At 49.0% G+C, this 21,083-nt stretch overlaps 1 protein-coding gene across 3 annotated transcripts in view; it reads right to left on the bottom strand.

Annotated features, from left to right (window-relative positions):
* Window positions 1–21,083, bottom strand: part of ELFN1 (extracellular leucine rich repeat and fibronectin type III domain containing 1) — a 261,693-nt gene that overhangs the window by 232,370 nt on the left and 8,240 nt on the right. The window contains exon 1 of one of the 3 annotated variants that reach the window (XM_028705544.2): window positions 10,706–11,233. The exons of the other annotated variants lie outside the window; for them this stretch is intronic. The gene's annotated coding sequence lies outside the window, so the exon portion shown is untranslated. Of the gene's footprint in view, window positions 1–10,705; window positions 11,234–21,083 lie in introns of those variants that run through there. 3 annotated transcript variants of the gene reach the window in all.

Here is a 21,083-nt window from a genome sequence, read left to right as displayed (position 1 = left end):
GTTTAACCTACCTCACCACCCACGTCCCTTGCAGCATATATAAAACATAGTAAAATATCAAACATTAACAACTTTCCGATACGGGGCTGCCTTCAGATGTCTTCTAAAAGTTACAGTATCTAGTTCATTATCTCCTTGACATCTGAAGGGAGGGTTTGGAAAATAACAGAATTATTTGGGAGAAGCCATGACTGTTTATAGTAGAATCATAGTGCTACAAGAGTAAGTGTGAAAGTGACCTTCCTTGGACTGGGGAGGGAGAAGTGACTTGCCATAGCTTCTGGTAATAGGATTGAAAAGTTGCCATCTGTCCTTTAATTAACCCCAACCTGTGAAGGATGGGGAAGAAATCTTCTTGGTTCATATTTGAATGTGAATCCCTAATGCACACTTCTCAAACTGATGCATAACCTGAAATGCAGCAGCTCTTCAAAAAATTGCTCTTCTCCAAATTTCATGATGCTCTGAGCTCCCCTGCCAAAAATTGCATGCCAAAATGTACGAGTGTTAGTGGGAAATGTGTGCACACACACAAATGCATTATATTTGGGGAAATGGCTTGCAATCGTATGCTTCTTAGGCAAAAATGCATCTAACGGGGAAATGTGCACTAAAATGTATTTTGAAAATTGTGAGTTTTTTGGTGGGTCAGTCTAGATGATATCCTGGGTCCCTTGCAGGCCTGCTTGAATTTAGCAGAAGAAATGTGATAAAGCAGCCAAACCCATTCCTTTGTTAAGCAAATGGTTTTGGCTGGCCAGTTAAGTACCACCATTTATGTATGGAAGTGAGAGCTGGACCATAAAGAAGGCTGATCACCGAAGAATTGATGCTTTTGAATTATGGTTCTGGAGGAGACACTTGAGAATCCCATGGACTGCAAGAAGATCAAACCTCTCCATTCTGAAGGAAATCAGCCCTGAGTGCTCACTGGAAGGACAGATCCTGAAGCTGAGGCTCCAATTTGGCCACCTCATGAGAAGAGAAGCCTCCCTGGAAAAGACCCTGATGTTGGGAAAGATGGAGGGCACAAGGAGAAGGGGATGACGGTGGGCGAGATGGTTGGATAGTGTTCGCGAAGCTACCAGCATGAGTTTGACCAAACTGCGGGAGGCAGTGGAAGTCAGAAGTGCCTGGCGTGCTCTGGTCCAGGGGGTCACGAAGAGTCGGACATGACTAAACAACAACAGATTTACATTCCCAAGAAGGTTGCCATAGAGACAAGTGGGTGGGCCTTTTCCCACCTGGCTGCACGCCATGTCATTCTAGGATGGAGAACAATAGATGAAGGGCAGCTTTGTGTATAGAGAGCTCTCTATAGCAGGGGTCAGCAAACTTTTTCAGCAGGGAGCTGGTCCACTGTCCCTCAGACCTTATGGGGGGGCTGGAGTATATTGGAGGGGGGGAGAAAAAAATCCTATGCCCCACAAATAACCCAGAGATGCATTTTAAGTAAAAGGACGCATTCTACTCATGTAAAAACACGCTGATTCCCGGACCATCCATGGACCAGATTTAGAAGGCGATTGGGCTGGATCCGGCCCCAGGGCCTTAGTTTGCCTACCCATGCTCTACAGTGGTACCTCGGGTTAAGAACTTAATTTGTTCTGGAGGTCCATTCTTAACCTGAAACTGTTCTTAACCTGAGGCACCACTTTAGCTAATGGGGCCTTCCACTGCTGCCACCACACCGCCACCGTGCAATTTCTGTTCTCATCCTGAAGCAAAGTTCTTAACGCGAGGTACTATTTCTGGGTTAACGGAGTCTGTAACCTGAAGTGTCTGTAACCCGACGTACCACTGTATAGAGTAGGGGCACCCTGTTCGCTTTTCTAGTCTGTTTCTATGGCTTTCCAGAATGCAAAAATCGCTGGTTTTCAATCACTTCTTAGCCTTTCGGCTAAGATCAAGTGTTTAAAAATCACTGCTTTCCATTTGCTAGTAATGCTAAGGTATACCTCTCTGTGAATTGCCATTTTGGGATTAGTTATGAGAATTGCTGGCATTATTCAGTAAAAATCCAAAGGGGGGAATGTGAACATGGGTCCCATGTTGGCGGTTGTGAGTCAGAGGCAGGTCTGGACACAGGATTTTCTGGGCTTTTAAAGCAGGTGATGTAAACATTGTAAGCCTGTTACTAAAGGTGCTCCCAGGTCTTCTGCAGCTCTTATATGCTCAGTCCCTTTAACAATAAAGAAACAGACTGGAGATGGAAAGGATCGAAGCTGGTATCCTCTGCATAGAAAGGGTGAACTACCGTGGTACCTCGGGTTAAGAACTTAATTTGTTCTGGAGGTCCGTTCTTAACCTGAAACTGTTCTTAACCTGAGGTACCACTTTAGCTAATGGGGCCTCCCGCTGCCGCCACCACCACACGATTTCTGTTCTCATCCTGAAGCAAAGTTCTTAACCCGAGGTACTATTTCTGGGTTAGCGGAGTCTGTAACCTGGAGCATCTGTAACCTGAAGCGTCTGTAACCCGAGGTACCACTGTATTGCTAAATTAAGGCCATCAGCACCCAACACACTGAGCAGCTGGAAATGTATTTCAAATCTGGGCTGTTTTCTGCTTCCTCTAATGCTGCCTCTTGCAGCAAACTTCCCCTCCTGACTTTTAGTGTGTGCATGTTTGTGTTTTATTTAAATTATTTTAAAACACTGTTTCATTTGTCAGCTGCCCAGGGAATATTTACTGATGAGTGGCTGTATACATTTAATAAATATATGGAATGGAAAAGAGGAGCATTAGCAAACCATCCTTTCCCCAGTGGCTTGCTAAAACCAAGTTATATTTTGCACTTCTTGTGCTTTGGCGTTCTGTTTAGTTTTTTGAAAATGGATGAGTTATATATAAATAGGAATATGCGGAACTTGGGACCAAGAACCTGGACGATTGCCTTTCTAACTAGATTACTGGGGACTAAATGCAGTTGGCCTTTTAAAAAATTGGGGGGAGAGCGAAACCTGAAGCCAAGAATTAATATGGCATCCTCGGAGCCCTTTTCGTTTTAGGACACAATCCTTTGCACACTTTCTACTGAGTAAACCCCACTGAACACAGCCGTGCTTACTCCAGAGCAAACCCATGCACAGGATTACACCATTAAAATATCAAGTAGAAATCAAGATCAGAGGCATGAAAATAGGACCCTATAATCAAGAATCTGTTCCTGATAGCAACTCTTAGAGGTCTTTTGGTGGCCAAGCTGAATTGAAATTTTGCAGAAGTTCAAAACTGAGCCTTCCCCCTTGTTCCCCTCAAATTTAGTCACTCAGCTTGTGGGGTCAATTAAAATTCACCAGATTTCAAAATCACCAGAGTTCAACTTTCAAAGTCTGATGTGCAAATCCCAAATCTACCCTTTTTTTTTTTTACTAGTGAACTGAGGAACATCAATTCAAAATTGATGGGGTTCTGTTCTCAAGACATCTCTCAGGTAGTTTTTGATAGATATTGCTACACAGCGGCAGGGAACATGTGAAATATTGGCAAAGGCTAACCATCCGCACTGTAAGACGACTGCGGATCAAAGGCCGTTCTCGGACGTGGTCAAACATGGACAGCTTCGTGCCAGGGATTGCAAAATGGGGGCTGCATTGAGATACAGAAGAGGCTTGAAGACACCCACCAATGGCAAAAAACTGCTTTGAACAAAACCCAGAACTTCTTTTAAATAAAAAATGGTGGAGAATTCTTAATAGTAGTAGTTGTAGTAATAGGAAAACTGTATTTATATATAACCCTGCCTTTCCCCCCTGACAGGACTCAAGCAGGTTTGCAGATAAAAGTAAGAACCACTAAAAACAGGGTGTGTGTGTCTTTTTTTATATTAAAAATTGATAGAATTTAAACAGCTTAGTTCCCAAATGTTTTGGCTCCTGAACGTCGCAAACCCAGAAGTGACTGTTCCGGTTTGCAAACTATTTTTGGAAGCCGAACGTCTGAGGGGGGTTCCTGTGGCTCCTGCAGCCAGATCCGCAGCTAGGTGATCGTGTACCCCTGGCAGAACCATTCAGATTGCGCCCCCTACCCATGGACAAATTAATCATTCTTTCCACCTCTCCTCCAACCCCGCCCCCTCCACTCATTCAATTCACCCTCTATTTAAGAACTTTTCTTATGAAGCAATAATCAATATTTTTATTTATGGACATATTTTAAAGCCGATTTTGCGCCCCCCCCACTCGCCTGCAGCCCTGGCGGGGGCCCACCTCACCACCCCATAGCTACGGCCCTGCCAAACAGAAGCCACGCTTTGGTTTTCGAACATTTTGGAAGTCGAATGGACTTCCGGACTTCCGGAACAGATTCTGCTTGACTTCCAAGGTACGACTGTACATATACAGTGGTACCTCTGGTTGTGAACAGGATCTGTTCTGGAGCCCCGTTCGCAACATGAGCAGAATGCAACCCGCATCTGCGCATGCGCAGGTCATGATCCGCCACTTCTGCGCATGCACGTGATGTCACTTTGAGCATCTGCGCATGCGCAAGCAGCGAAACCCAGAAGTAACCCTTTTCGGTACCTCTGGGTCGCTGCGGGACACAACCTGAAAAGACGTAAGCTGAACCGAACATAACAAGAGGTATGACTGCATAAAATTACCATAGAAACAGCATGCCAGCAGCCTTTTCATTAAAAGCAGTCAGTTCCCAAATTCCTGTTGGAACAAGAAAGTCTTCACCTGCTGGTGGAAGGACAACAAGGAGGGAGCCAGTCTGGCTTCTCCAGGGAGGGAGTTCCAGGATCTGGAAGCATCCATTTCATTTCAAAAGCAAGACCAAGTGATTTGAAACTCTAGAATATGAACTTTCCACTATGTTTCACTAAGGGCCCTCAGTTTAATGTGGATTGTGAATCCCTTGCGCCTCTTTTAATTCCCCCTCATTCATGTCTGTGGCGCAATGTCTCAGCGTCTCTGGCTACTGAGCAGAAGGTTAGTGGTTCGAGCCCACCCAGGGACGGCGGAGGGCAAGATTACTGCCTTGCAGTGGGTTGGACTAGATGACCCTCGGGGTCCCTTCCAGCTCTACAGTTCCGTGATCCTATGCAACATTTGCCAGTTACTGCCCTTCCACACTGCCTAACTCCTGAGGTTTCCAAAGCAATCAGTCCAGCTCTCCCATTCGGATTTTCAAAGCGTAGGGAATCTCCAGATTTAAGTGAGGAAAAAGTGTGGGGCAGCAGTTGTTGGGGGAGAACGCTGGCTGGACAAAGGGGAATTAAAGGAGGCAAAAGGGGTTCACCATCCACATTCAGCTGAGGTGTGGACGGGGCCTGTGTTTCCCTAAGAGAGACAGTGTGGTGTAGTGGTTAGAGTGCGGGACTGGGACCTGGGAGACCAGGGTTCAAATTCCCACCACCACCACCAAGCTCGCTGGGTAACCTTGGGTCAGTCACTGCCTCTCAGCCTAACCTACCTCACAGGGTTGTTGTGGAGAAGGAAAACCATCTACTCCACCTTGATCTCCTTGGAGAAATGATTGAAATATGCAATCAATATTATGCTGCCTGCATAAGAATATTGCAGAAGTGTTAACTTACGCTGCCTGGTCTGCTGACCTTATTAAACCTTTGAGCATTCACACACACACACACACACACACACACACACCAGCCCACCTATAATCTTCGGAAAGGGCTTAATTATTCCATGCAGAAAACATCACAGCCTTGAATACTGTATTTATTTTGACGACTGGTAATAGATTTCCTCGCTGCTGTTTTCCCTTTTGCAGCCCAGCGCCCTCGTCATGCTGTTCCTCTAGGATTTCTTGCTTTATTTAAACATACAAGCAGGCATTGAAAGCGGGGGGGGGGGGGGGGGACTGAGAGAAAAGGGGGTCCACATGTTTTTACTGGCTAACCATAAACCATTCTGACAGTGAAGAGGGTAAGATAGCTCTGAGGAATGTTAAGGGGGAGCTACAAAATCCAGGTTAAGGGGTTTGGTAGATTCAATGACACAGTCTTCTGGGGCAATAGTAAAGGTAAAGGGACCCCTGACCATCAGGTCCAGTCGTGACCGACTCTGGGGTTGTGGCTCTCATCTCGCTTTACTGGCCGAGGGAGCCGGCGTACAGCTCGTCATGTACAGCTCGGCGTACAGGTCATGTGGCCAGCATGACTAAGCCGCTTCTGGTGAACCAGAGCAGCGCACGGAAACGCCGTTTATCTTCCCGCCGGAACGGTACCTATTTATCTACTTGCACTTTGATGTGCTTTCGAACTGCTAGGTTGGCAGGAGCAGGAGCCAAGCAACGGTAGCTCACCACGACCTTCTGATCGGCAAGTCCTAGGTTCAGTGGTTTAACCCACAGCGCCACCCACATCCCAGCGCCACCAGTGCCACCCACGTCTGGGGCACCACCGCGTCTGGGGCAATAGTTTTCTCCAATTTCCAGTTCCAGCTGTGCAACCAGGACTTAGGGGGCAGAAGCCCCAGGTCCCAATGAGTGTGTGCAAACACATCAGAGACATCAGAGACTATACATTTAAACCACATGCCTCCCCACCCCCCAAGAATCCTGTGAACTGTAGTTTGTTCTTGGGAACTGTAGTCCTCTTAGAGGTGAACTACAGTTCCCAAGGTTCTTTTAGGGGAAGCCAGGCTCCTTTAAATGAATGGCGTAGGTGCGACCCACGAAATCCAAAGCGACCTGACTGGCCGGCTGCCCAGGACCAATGGATTCGAATCAACCCCGAGTCGTGTAAACGCGCCAACCCTGCCAGAGAGGAGCCGTCCTGCGCTGGTAGCTCTTTTACAACAAGACTAATACGCGTCTCTCCCTTCCAGGCTCCCACCCCTCCCGACCACCAGCTTGCAGCCCAGGGGCTGGAGTGTGTGCTGGGGGGGGGGGGGGAGGAAGACTACCCCCCCCCCGCCGCGCGCGCGCCTTTCTATCCTCCGCGCCCCCTGGAGTTTAATGAAGATGCAGTCCGCTGCGAGCCCAGATCAATGCCGTGGGCAGCTTCACGCTGCGTTCTTCGATTTAGCGGGCTAATGACATTTCACATTTAAGAGCAAAGAACGGGGGCGAGCGGGGGAGGGAGGTCTGTTTGGCGAGGAAGGGGGGCAGAAGAGCAGGGGAGGCCCCCCCCCCGATGTTTTAAAGACAAAGATCGCCTCTTGGCCCATTTGGAGACGCCAAACAGGGGACCCAACTAAAAGCGAACAGCACACACACACACACACACACACACACACACACACACACACACACACACCCTCTTTAAGGCAAAGTTTTCTGGCCTTCTTGCCACCTCCCGACCCCACTCCAACCCACAAAGAGATCGTTTCCTTTGAGCCAACTACGCCCGGACGCCGGGACTCACCTGCCCCGGGCCCCCAGTCAAGGCTGGCTCCCTTGCTCCTGAGCTTGTGAAGAGCGCCTTGCCCACCGCCAGTCTTCTCATACTCCACCTCTCCTTTAGCCAAGGTGAGAGGAAGTGTCATGCTCCCCCCCCCAAAAAAAAACACCATTTTCCCATCTGCACCTCCTTCCAGCGTCCCTCTGACACATCTCAGTTTATGCCCCGTACCTATTTGCCTCCGCCTCCCCGTGACCTGGAGGTTTTACAGTTGCAGTGAAAGAGCAAACGCTTGTTGGTTTGTGTAGTACACACACACACACACACACACACACACACACACACACTTTGCATCCTCATTGAATGTAGCCTGTGAAGGCCCCTACACACCCAACACATGTGTACATCTCTTTCCGCCCCCTGGGTTTATAGTAACACATCCACTCCGCACTTCCAAAGAGGACTAACTTCAAAAAAAATCTGAGCTGAGCAGAGTATAACTTCAGGGAAGATAGATCAAGAAATTCTTTTTGTATTTTTTTTAAGCCTTACTGAAAAATTCAACTTGGCCGCCCTTTCCCTTATCTTTGATGTGTCCTCATTGCTATTTTAGGAGCTTGACCCCAAACCCTGCCTGTCTCAAAGGTCTCCGCGTTGGAGTGACGTCGATGCGAGATCGTTATGGACCCAGAGCAGATACTCAACTCCGAAAAATCTCCATTATCTGTAACTCTGAGTTATCCAGCTCCAGCTGTGCCATAGGCTGGGAGGCAGGTGGGAATGGTCATCAGAACATATACAACACCCTTTCTTAAAAAAAATCATGGTCCCCATCTCTTCTTAAGAAAGCAACTGTGTGTATCTCCTCTTTGGTGAAGCCTTTGGGATGGGCACTCACGTTTATCTGACAAGGCCTCCATGATCCAGGCTGGCTGTTATTAGCACATGGGGATACAGGAATAGAGGAAGCAGCCTTCTGCTGAATCAGACCATTGGTCCATCTAGTTCAGTAATGTCTACTCTGACTGGCAGCGGCTGTCCAGGATTTCGAGCAGGGAACATTCCTAGCCCTACCTGGAAAGCCAGTGGGGATTTAAACTTGGACCTTTGGCTCTACCTGAACAGCCACCTGTTGGGGACATTCTCACCTGGCGTTCCTTGCTTCCAACTGGGGGAGATTGACTTAGATCAGGGATGAGGAACCTGTGGCCCTCAAGATGATGCTGGACCACATCTCCCATCAACCTTGACCTTGGCCATGATGGCTGGGTCTGATGGGGAGTTCAAGTAGTTCAACCACATCTGGAGGTCCACAAATTCTCCATCGCCAGCTTTAGACCCTTGTGCATAGAATCGTAGACTTGGAAGGGACCACAAGGGACATCTACACCAACCCCCTGCAATGCAGGAATCTTTGCTCAATGTGAAGCTCAAACCAATGACCCAACTGTGTGTGGACTGAGCTATCACATATTTCAGGGATAGCCAGTTCGGTGTCCAGAAAGATGCCAGCCAACATGGTCAGTGGTCTGAAGTTAAGGGAGCTGTAGTCCCCAAAAATATGGAAGGTTCCACACTGACTGTGCCTGCTGCATTTAAATCCTAAGACAGACATGGCTATATCTGCTCTCTCATAGGCAAATAGGAATCCGTCTTGTTCTGAGTCAGACCCATTGGCCCATCTAGCCCAGAACTGTCTACACTGACTGGCAGCAGCTCTCTAGGGTTTCAGGATAAAGTCCCTCCCTAGATATTGAACCTGAGACCTTCTGCATGCAAGGCAGATGCTGTACAATAGAGTTGTGGCCCTTTCTGCTCCTATCGCCAGAGGCCGGGATCACTCCAGTGTGGACTGAAGGCCATAAGAACATAAGAGGTGATTTTAGGATCAAGTCAATGTCTCATTTAGTCCAGCATTCTGATCTCACAATGGCCAACCAGATGCCTGTGGAAAGTCCGCAAGCAAGACCCAAGCACAAGAGCACTCTCTCGCTCCATGGCTTCCAGCAACTGGTCTTCAGAAACATCTCTGCCTCTGACAGTGCAAGCAGGGCAGAGCCATCATGGCTGGTAGCCATTTAGCCTTCTCCTCTGTGAATTTGTCCAATCCTCTTTTAATGCCATCCATGTTGGTGGCCACCCCTGCTTGACCAGAGTCACGGGAACCTCCTTGCACCCCAGAGCCTGGACTGAGTCTCTGAATTTCTAACCTTCGTAAATGCCAGCTCCAAGATTCAGCTCTACGGGACAAGGGATTGGGCTAAAGCCCAGCTTGCATCATGGTGCATTCCTCCTTTCTAACATTTACTCATGAGTAAGCTCCCTTCAATACAGCAGCACTTGCTTTGGAGTAAACAATGCAATAAATCCTCTTCCCACTTGCTACATCTCCCAAGGTTCTGGCCAAGGAGAAGAAAGTTTAAAAAATGACAACAAGGCAAAATAAATAAATAAAAATAAAAAAATTGTCCAGCATTTATTCATCTAATGTCCTTTTGGACCAGCAGCCATCTCTGACCTTATACCCCCTTCCCCTCCAAATGTTTTGGACTTCTATCTCTCTATCACATTTACACCCCACCTCCCCCCCCCCAGGAGCTCAAGACGGCATTCATGGTTCTCTCCCCCCACTCCCCACTCTCATTTAATCCCCACAACAACCTTGTGAGGCGGGTTAGGCTGAGAGGCACTGACTGGCCCAGGATCACACCCAGTGAACTTGATGGCTGAATGGGAGAGGATTCGAACCCAGGTTCCCCAGGTCCTAATCTGGCCCTCTAACCACTGCACCATCCTGGCTCAATTGCCAGGCTGGCTAGAACGGATGAGAATTGGGGGATCAAAACATCTGGAAGGCTAAGCTGCTTCAGAGTAGAAGCTTCTTGCAGTTAAAAGTATTTCAGGCACGATTCTTACATTATTTTATGCATTTTTTAAAAAATATGTAACGCATCGATTTCTTTCCCCTTCAAGGGGCTCAAGGTGGCGTCCCTGGTCCCCCCCTTCCATTATATCATCACAAGAACCCTATGAGGTAGGCTAGGCTGACAAGCAGCGACTGCCTCCCCCCCCCCCCATGGTCACCCAGTGAGCTTCCTGGCTGGGCCAGGATTCGAACTCTGGTCTCCCAGTAGGAGACCACGCGGGCGCTAGAACTCCCACCGTGGCTGACCATTGGATTCGCTTGCTGGGGGAGGGGGGGTTGGGAGTTGGGGTCCAAAACCAGAGCACGAGGTGGGGGGGGGCTGTATAGGAGCCTGGCTATATAGTTCCGAAGCCGCCGCCGCCCCCACTTTCCTCTTTAGACCTCTCACAAAGTTTCTAGGTCGGTGGCCGGACTGGGCAGGAGAGACGGGGAGGGTGGGTGGCCGCTGGGTCTCCTGCTCCCTTACCTGTCTCTCCCCGTGCGAAGGCAGCCAGCCCAGGTGAGTCGAGGGACCGTTCCTCTGTTCTCCTTGACGGCAGCCGCCGCCGCGCCTTAAGCGCTCTCCTCTCCGTGCCCGTCGATCCTCCGCGGCTGGCTCTCCAGCGCCGCCTGGCCGCCCCCTCGCGGGCATAGGCGACCGGCCAGCGGGAGGGAAAGATGGGTGTCTGGACCCCCAAATCTAAGAGGGAATGAAAGCAAGAAGCGGGCGCCGGAGGTCGAGAGCCGGTGCCGATTTAACCGACGGTCGGGTCGGTTTCTACGCCGCGCCCATCGCCGCGTCTTCGGATCTACGGAGTCTGAAACCCTCCCATCGGCGCCGCTCCCTCCTCCGCTTCAGCGGAGGCGCTCGTCCCGGGATAGCCTCGATCCTGAGCACGTTGCTTCGCGAGGAAGCCTCGAGAGGACCAGCCGTCTCGGCGGGGCTTTCCTTCTGAGCAGAGACGCCTAAAGCTGGAGCCGTCCAGCCGCAATACTAAATGCTCCCTTTATCTTCACGGAGCCCATAGGCGGCGCCGGAGAACGGGCGGGGGGGCCAAGCGCCCCCACAGCAAAGAGCTCGCTGCTCCACTCCCCCCCCCCCAATTGCTGAACTCCTGTCATAGACAAATCCTGTTATTTTCTTTCAGGGAATCTTAACACATGAGGCACAGTTCGCCTAGCTAGAAATATACTTTCTCCCTTCTTTGCCCTCTATTATTATTATTATTATTATTATTATTATTATTATTATTATTATTATTATTATTTACTGGTGCCGCCACTAAGTAAGCCCCGTTGAATTCAGTAGAACTTACTTCCGTGTAAACGCTCATCAGAAGAGACTGCGAAGCTGGGGGGAAACTGGATCCGGCTCCCCCCCCCCCCCAATATATATTTTTTCGCCCCCACCTCCTCTGAAACATGCCCCCCTCCCTCGTTTAGGTCGAGGGGGAAAGCGTTGGTTTTCCAGGTTCACCTTTCTGGCTTTGCAGCCCGCTCAAAGCTCCAGCTAGAAAATAGAAATCGCTCTCCGCCCCCGCCCCCCCGCCGCCCCCCGTTAATTCTCGGCGCTCTGTATCCGTAGCACGATCTCAGCGCCTCTCTCGCTCTCTCGGCAAAGCAGCTGGCCAATTCAGCCGGCATACAAAGGAGCTGCCTCGAGTCCAGCGATAGTAAAGGGAGATTTTTATTTTTATTTTTTTTATGGAGGAGGAGGAGGGGAAAGAGACAGTAATTAAATCCTGGCGTGGGCAAAAGGGCGAGGAAGAAGCATTCGCGGTGATCAAAGCCAACCATCTCACCAGGTGTGTAAGAGATCAAGATCAAGGAACATCCGGATTTGTTTGGGGGTGGGGGTGCGTTCAGCGTAGAACTCCTACATCTGAATTATTCTTATTTATACTTATTAAATAACATGCTATACATGAGATACGATTTGTCGTAGCACTTTAAAAAAAATTAAACCGCCTTGGGTGCCTGGGCAGAAAGGCGGTATAGAAACGAGAGGAAGTGAATTCATTCATTCGTTTCGTTTCTATACCGCCTTTCTGCCAAGGCATCCAAGGCCATATTTCGGAGTGGGTGGGAAGGAAGGGGAGCAAGCTAAACGGAGGAGAAATGACGAAGGTGCAAACCTCCCGCCCTCACCTCAGACTGCAAATTCACACCAGCACCAGTACATTGAAATCAGGGGCATGTGAGGAAGCCCGAACCTGGTTCCCCAGAAGGGACGGCTGGTCTCTCAGAGAGCAGGCCTAAATGACCTCGGATATCTTGAGTTTTATATTAGCCAGCAGGCTGCAAGCTTTGGAAAGGCACAGAGAACTCCGTCTGAAGAAGAGGCCTGTTTAATCCGAAAGGTGTTTCTATCTGATAGAGATCAAGAAAGTAACCCCGGTCCATTCAGTGCATGAAGTGAGGGGCAAGCTAAGCTTCCTTGCGCCGATCGCACCCTAGACCAGACTCTGTTCACACGTGGCCACTGATAGTTCACCACCGTATCCCCGCTCTCCCCTATCCCTGCATTGGCTAGGCGGCCCTTTGGGTCCCTTGGCATTGCAATCAGAGGCAAGAAGCTAAGCGGGTTGGACTAGATGATCCTGGGGTGTCCCTCCCAACACTACAGCTCTGTGGTTCTTGAGATGCGCACCGGCAAGCCCCGAGCCCTGGAAGCTGCTCCCTTTTCATTCTTTAACCGAATTGTCAAATGCTGCACTTTTGCCTTTTGCATCTCATCACCAACCCCAGGAGTCTTGTCTGCCTGCCAATTTACGATCCCTCCTTATGCATCTGAAGGAGTGGACTCTGGCCCACGACAGCCCAGGCCGTCATAAATTTCATCCTAGAGGCGTCACGGGACTGTTCGGGTTTTTCCTGCGGCAATCAGAGCTCGGCCTTCTCTGGAAGCTGCTCCGTTTTAAAGAGGCGACCTCACACGCCGGGAGTCCCCACACGGCATATGGAAATCCAAAGCCATCCCTGATTGAAGGGGAATGGGTGGGGGAAAGACGGGAGACTTTCCTTCTGCGTGGTTTTTTCAAAAAACCAATCTGATTGCCAGGCTGTAACAACCGCAGGGAGAACTAATCCATATGAAGCGAGTCTTCAACAGCATCCTCCAGCTTTTCACGCAGGTCACGTTTATTCAGAAGTAACGCTGGGGGCCTAGATCCTGGGAGGAAGTATCGAACTCGATGGGTTTTCATTTCTGAGTAGGATAGGATCGCACTCTATCCCTATGCCTACTCATCAGGCAGTAAACCAGGACCGTTGACCAGGAAAACCGTAGGGGAGGTGGCTTACTTGCGAGTAAAATTTTTTGCTGGTGCAACTTAGAGTCATAAAATCATAGAGCTGAGAGGGTCATCTTGTCCAACCCCCGGCAATGCCGGCATCGCAGCAAAAGAATCTCTGACAGATGGTCACCCAACTTCTGTTTAAAAACCTTCAGCGAAGGAGAGTCCACCACCCTGAGAAAGTTCTTAATGTTTAGTACGAAACTCCTTTCTTGCTACTGGAATCCATTGGTTCGGGTCCTGGGCTCTGGAGAAGCAGAAAACAAGCTTGCTTCGTCTGAAAGCCTTTCAGATATTTGAAGATGGCTATCATATAAGCAATGACAAAGCTAGACAGCATCTTAAAAAGCAGAGACATCACCTTGCCGACAAAGGTCCGTATAGTTAAAGCTATGGTTTTCCCAGTAGTGATGTATGGAAGTGAGAGCTGGACCATAAAGAAGGCTGATCGCCGGAGAATTGATGCTTTTGAATTATGGTGCTGGAGGAGACTCTTGAGAGTCCCATGGACTGCAAGAAGATCAAACCTATCCATTCTGAAGGAAATCAGCCCTGAGTGCTCACTGGAAGGACAGATCCTGAAGCTGAGGCTCCAATACTTTGGCCACCTCATGAGAAGAGAAGACTCCCTGGAAAAGACCCTGATGTTGGGAAAGATGGAGGGCACAAGGAGAAGGGGACGACGGAGGACGAGATGGTTGGACAGTGTTCTCGAAGCTACTAGCATGAGTTTGACCAAACTGCGGGAGGCAGTGGAAGACAGGAGTGCCTGGCGTGCTATGGTCCATGGGGTCACGAAGAGTCGGACATGACTAAACAACTAAACAACAACAACATCATCATCATCATCATCATCATCATCATCATCATCATATAAGCTCTCAGCAGGCTGAACACATTCAACTCCCTCAACCGTTCCTCATAAGGCTTGGTTTCCAGGGCAGCCAGACATCCAACTCAGGGGGGTTTCCCCCACTTCCCTTCCAAAGGATGCCCGGGGATTCGGCTGTGTGTGTGTTTTAGGACCACGGCCGTGCGCAACCCGATCCTAACGCGCGTTTACTCGGAAGTAAGAAGCCAAAGGAGCTTCTAGCTCGTCAGAAATCCTTTAAAATCCCACATGGAGAAGGGAAGACAGAAGATAGGGTACAGATGTGAAGCTGCCTTATACTGGCTATTGGTCTATTCTAGACCCTGGATTGAACCTGGAACCTTCTGAATGCGAAGCAGGTGTTTTCCCACTGGGCTACGGTTCCTTCCCAAAAGAGGAGGCTGTGTGTTCTGAAATTAGCAGGTAACTTGCAAGTTTCAGCCTCGCTGCCTCCCTTTCTCCTCCCTTAGTCCTCTGACCTTCTCTTCCGGTTAGGCAGACTTGGAACAGCGTCGTTTCCTGTCTCACGCCCCATAAACTCTCGGATTTGTGGAGCGTGGTTTTTTGGTTGAGTTTTTATGGGATGTTTCTTGGCTACAGTCGCCACTTTGGGGAAGCAGCAAGGCGAGAGAGGCTGTAAAACTGTCTCAAGGCAAACGAACCTGACAGCATAATATTTTTCTTTCTCCACCTCACTGAAGGATCTCGCGTTTCTCCCAGCGCGGCTGCCGACCCCCCCCCGACCCCCCCCCCCAGTGCCTAATAGGCCTTTGCAAGAAAGAAGACGAAGAGTCAACCCCAAAGAGCTTGCCCCGTTTTCTTGTCGGAAGTGTTCTCGGCGGGTCAAAGAAAACCACTGATAGTTCCACCTCAGTTGTAATCCTCTGGTCTTCAACAGGTCTCCTCGTTTAGGAATCGCCTTCTCTTTAATTGGAGAGCCAGAGGTCATTGATCTGGAGGGATTTGATAATGAGTTTGCTGACTGCGGGGTTTCTTTTCCTGAAACTGCAAACTTGGGAAAGAAGGCCTGGTTCACACGTACATATCCATCACTGGGCAAGAGCGTCAATTGCACGTGTGAATGGGAGCCATCACTGATAAGGCTTTCATAACAGGATTATCTGAAACGCAATGGAGTTTTCTTTTCACACATTCTGCTTCCTGCCAAGCCTCAAGTGTTGACGTTTTGAGTGACGTTTTGCACGTGTGAACACTTGCCTTTCTTCAAGAGCAGGCCCACGGCATAAGTCCCAAAACTCACAGACACATACAGAGAGACTGTGACCTGAGTACTTCTCTTCATACCCAACCCCGCATTGTATCCGGTTTCTCTTTCTGCCCAGTCTTTCCCCTTTAACATGGGGCAAGTTCACACGTGTAGGACCATCACTTGATGAATACAACACACAACCTTATGCCCCTGCATGTGCGAAAGGCTCATTCCTGATGAACCTTTCCTCGCACCTAGAGCTTTTCAGTAGGGTCGGTTCACACGTTCGAGTGCGCTCGCCCTTACATTGCCTGTCTGCTGCTGAACATATCATCAGTGGGAAGGGCCGTGGGCGAGGGGCAGAGCCTCAGCCCCGCATGCGAGAAGGAAGGTCCCAAGCTCACTCCCTCTCCAGAGAGAGCTGGAAGAGACTCCTGTTTGTCCTTCCTTTCAGAGGATATTTGGGGGATGCGTCGACTTAATTGAAAATGCGCCTGTACCGGCATCAGCTCTTTCGGGTGCCTGGAATAGATGTCATTTATATACAGCGATGGCAACTCCGTTCCCCTTTTGCTTGGAAACATTGGATTCAATTTATATTAATGATCTCTTTATTCACCACTGCAAACTTTTAAATATTTCATGCGATGCAAGCGGGCAGCGAACTGCGTCGAGCGAACAGGGAGGAAGGAGGCGCTCCGCGGCCCTCGGCGTCAATGTGGTCGCGGTGGAAGTAGGGGCCCCTGTCGCTACAAGAAAGGCCAAATCGTCAGGACGCGAGGCGGGAGGATTTCGCCCCGAGGTCGTGGCCGTCTGGAGCTGCCGCACGCAGGGTTTGTTTGACAGCGGGAGCCGGGGACCCAGACGGCGCCTGGGGAGGCTGTTGGCGGCGGAACCAACCCAGTCAAATGGCTCAGCTTTGGAGGAAATGATCGCCCCCTGGACGTAAGCCCTCGGGATCTCGAAAGGCGGGGAAGGGCTGCTGCGTTCCCACGTTCGCCTCCCGTCCCGTGACGGCTGCAGCCTCCAGTGTGGACGAGCCAACGGATCAGGGATCAGTGGTCTCGTCAGGAGATACCCTTTGGGGGGAGATTTGGGATCGAAATGAGCAAGACAATAACCCCCACAACTGCTTCAAAACTGACTTGCCAGGTTGAGAAGTGAGGCGAACAGCGTGGTGTAGTGGCTAGAGCGCTGGGCTAGGACTCGGGAGGTAATGGTAAAGGGACCCCTGATCATTAGGTCCAGTCGCGGCTGACTCTGGGGTTGCGGCGCTCATCTTGCTTTATTGGCTGAGGGAGCCGCCGTACAGCTTCCGGGTCATGTGGCCAGCATGACTAAGCCGCTTCTGGTGAACCAGAGCAGCGCACGGAAATGCCATTTACCTTCCCGCCACAGTGGTACCTATTTATCTACTTGAACTTTGACGTGCTTTCAAACTGCTAGGTTGGGCCAGGAGCAGGGAGCGAGCAACGGGAGCTCACCCTGTCGCGGGGATTCAAACCTTCTGATCGGCAAGCCCTAGGCTCTGTGGTTTAACCCACAGTGCCACCTGCGTCCCTTAGGACTTGGGAGACCAGGGTTCAAATCCCCACTTGGCCATGGAGCTCGCTGGGCCAGCTGCTGTCTCTCAGCCTAACCTACCTCACAGGGTTGTTGTGAAGATACAATGGAGGAGGGGAAGAGCCATGTAGGTCACCTCCTTGGAGGAAATTTCGGTGGGATACATGTGTAGTAATAGCAATATACCCACTGCCATCTGAAAGTCTTCACCATCCCAGTGTGCTCTAGATGTTTTGGACTACAACTCCCATAAGCCTCAGCCACCTGGTTAGGGCTGATGGGAGTTGTAGTCCAAAACATCTAGAGCACACCTGGATGGTGCAGGCTGGGAGATGGAGAGCTAGCTGTAAGGCTATGGAACTAGCAATCTAAAATCACATAATTTCCCCAACGCCACTGATAACTAAATTGTGGAACTAGCTCCCACAGGAGGCAGTGATGATGAACACCAACTTAGATGGCTTTCAAAGACAATTGGAGAAATTCATGGAGGACAAGGCTATCAGTGGGTACTAGCCAGGATGTGGCTATGCTCTGCTCTCCCTCCCTGGTTAGAGGCAGTAAATGGTTCTGAATATCAGTTGCTGGAAGCTGCAAGAGGGGAAATTGCTCTTGTGTGCAGGTCTTGCTTATGAGTTTCCAACGTGTTTCTGGTTGGCCACTGTGCAACCAGCAGGCCGTTCCTCCTTCATTGGAGGCTTCTATTATTATTATTATTATTATTATTATTATTATTATTATTATTACTACTACTACTATTAAAATGCCACCCTATACCTGGAGGTTTCAGGGTGGTTCACAGAAAAGATCAACATGAAAACCAAAATATATATAATAAAAATAAAACAACAACCCAATAGCACCCCCCCCCCAAAGAAAGAGGCACATTTTAAAAGGGCATAGGTTTCTAAGTAGAGGTTGGATGGTTATCTGTCACGGATGCTTTAGCTAAGGTTGCTGTATTGAAGGGTGTTGTACTAGATGATGCCTTCTAATTCTACAATTCTATGATTTTTCCTAGAGTGGGAAGTTCTTACCCAGGCATAGGCAACCTTCGGCCCTCCAGATGTTTTGGCCTACAACTCCCATGATCCCTAGCTAACAGGACCAGTGGTCAGGGATTATGGGAATTGTAGTTCAAAACATCTGGAGGGCCGAGGGTTGCCTATGCCTCTTCTTACCCATTCTTCTGAGTGGGTCCATAGACTTCTGCCTCACTGACCTGCCAGGATCCTACTTCTCATAATGGCCAATCAGATGCTTCTGGGAAGTCCACAAGGAAGGCTAGAAGGGTTATCCACTCTTGTATTCGGTGGCCCACTACCTCTGGACATAATTAGAAGCTCAGAGAGTAATATAGCATATAGAGTATATGCTTATAGACCTCGCTCCTCCTCCTCAAGTTTGTTTAATAACCCTCTCCCTCTTCAAGCCAGTGGTTCTCATTACAACGTTCAGCAGGAGAATTTTCAGATGTTTTGGACTACAATTCCCATAATCCCTGACCACTGGTCCTGTTAGCTAAGGATCATGGGAGTTGTAGGCAACAGTTGTGGTGTGGTGTGAGTCTCGAAGGAAATGCTCTTCAGGGGTGTCACGTTCACACATTCAGCTGCTTGTCACCAAGGTTGAGATACCAATGCAGTGTAGGCATGGCTGGTTGATCTCAACAGGACTCTACCTCCTGGGTCTCAAACATCAGACTATTGCAAGCTGGTGCCTTGCAGAAGGTCTGGACTCCAAATCACATCAGACCCAGCCAGCATGGCCAATGGTCAGGGATGATGGGAGCTGGAGGGTACCACCATGGGGAAACCTCCTCCTCACCTACACCTGTGTCACTGTGTATCATAGGTATGGATCTGGAACGTCCACATCTGGATGCTTAAGGAGACAATCCTATGTTTCTGATTTTACCAACTGGTGGTCAGTCAAAGGTGCTCAAGCTTACCTGAATGGTTCCTCAATCCGAAAAAGCGAACAAGAATTGTATGCTCATTGGATGTGTGTGTGAACAAGTATGATGCCTGAATGTCCAAGGGACCTTTTGGATGAGAAAGTGGTATGGAGGGTGGTACTGCCAGTCTCCAAAGATAAAGTAGGAGCTTAGATGGAACATAGGAAGCTACCTTATACCAAGTCATTATACCATTCATGTATCTTGCTCAGTATTGTCTACACTGGCTGGTAGCCTCTCTCAAGGCAGGAGTCCTTCTCTCAGTCCTATCTGAAAATGACACGGATTGAACCCGGGACCTTCTGCACACAAAGCAGATGCTCTACCACTGAATTATAGCCCTTCCCAAACGAATAAAGAGGTTTTCTTTGGGGGTGGGTGATGAAGGTGTGGTTGGTAAGCATTTCTCAGTGGCCATGCTAGAAGCATCTGTAGAAAGCTGGAGCCTACAGAGGGGAAGGTAACCCCAAATGTCTCAAAACACAGAAGGAAGACTGAAAGGTGATTCTCCCTCCATGAGAATTAACAGAAGGAGGGTGCCATGCCTACTATTTACTCCAGTGAAGTTCCTTTATAGCAAAACTTCAATGGTTCAATAGAAAGCACTTGCACACACTATTGGAAACAGATTGATTGAGGCAGTCCTCCCCAACCTGATGCCCTCCAAATGTCTTAGACTACAACTCCCATCAGCCCCGACTAGCACTACCAATAGTCAGTGGTGATGGGATTTGGAGTCCAACTGGAGGGCCACAGGTTCCCCATTCCTGCTGAAATGCAGGTCTACAGGTGCTGTCCAAGATTTGAGTGCTGAATGACTCCTCCTTCTGAGATCTGTTGGACACTTTCTTCCACCACCAGATATTGTTGGACTCCAACTTCCAACAGCCCCAGCCAGCACAGCAGATGGTCGATGATGAGAGTTGTAGTCTGAAACTCTGAGCACCAGCTTGGAGAAGGTTGGGTCTGGGCTTGGGGATGTGGAGGGGATGTCCTCAGGGGGGCGCTGTCAGCTATACTTATTTTTGTCCTCAGCAACTTGTGCATCTGCAATGGAAACAAGCAAACTTGGATATGGGAGACCTAAATTCAGTAGAGAATCTGGGTTTCTGGACAGGTCACACACATAGCTGTGTGCACCAGTTGGGACTTGCAGGTGAACGTGTGAACAGGTGGCAGTCCAAAAGATCTGTTCAATGTGATGTCAGGTTTTTAATACTTAACGCTGTACTGTTTTTAACACTTGATTGGGAACCGCCCAGAGTGGCTGGGGAAACTCAGCCAGATGGGCGGGGTAATAATAATAATAATAATAATAATAATAATAATAATAATTTATTTATTTATTTATTTTATAATTTATTATTATTATTTTATATATTATTATTATTATTATTTATTACATTTATATACCACCTTTCTTCCATCATGGAACTCATGGATTCCCAAGTGGAAGCCTGGATAGCTCAGTTGATAGCAGTCAGACTTTTAAATTGTGATTCAAGTCTTTGTTTGGATGGATTCTGTTTTGGGAAGATCTGTACCTCAATGGCAGAGCATCTGCTTTGCATGAAGAAGGTCCCATGTTCAGTTCCCAATAGCAGATCCAGGTAGGGCTGGGAATGTTCCCTGCTTGAAATCCTGGAGAGCTGCTGCCAGTTAGTGTAGACAATCCTGAGCTAGATGGACCATGACTTGGTATTAGGCAGCTTCCTATCCTATCTTCCTAAGTGGTCTCCTGTCCAAGAAGCGTCCAGACCTCAAACCTACATAGCTTCCTCAAGGTGGCTACCCAATGCACCTTCAAACCATATCTGAAGGCAATTGGCAGTAGAAATAACAACAGAAGAACATGAAGCTCCAGCTGGGTGAAGGATTCCGCCTTGGCTCACCATCACATTTCAAACTTGATTCAAATCTCAGCAGTACATACACAGGCAAAGAGCAGCCCTGAACATATAGTCTATA

This window comes from Podarcis muralis, chromosome 14 (genome assembly GCF_964188315.1).
Source record: "Podarcis muralis chromosome 14, rPodMur119.hap1.1, whole genome shotgun sequence".
NCBI classification, from domain to species: domain Eukaryota; kingdom Metazoa; phylum Chordata; class Lepidosauria; order Squamata; family Lacertidae; genus Podarcis; species Podarcis muralis.
Note: the sequence above shows the minus strand (reverse complement) of the source record. Positions and strands in the feature narration are given on the sequence as shown.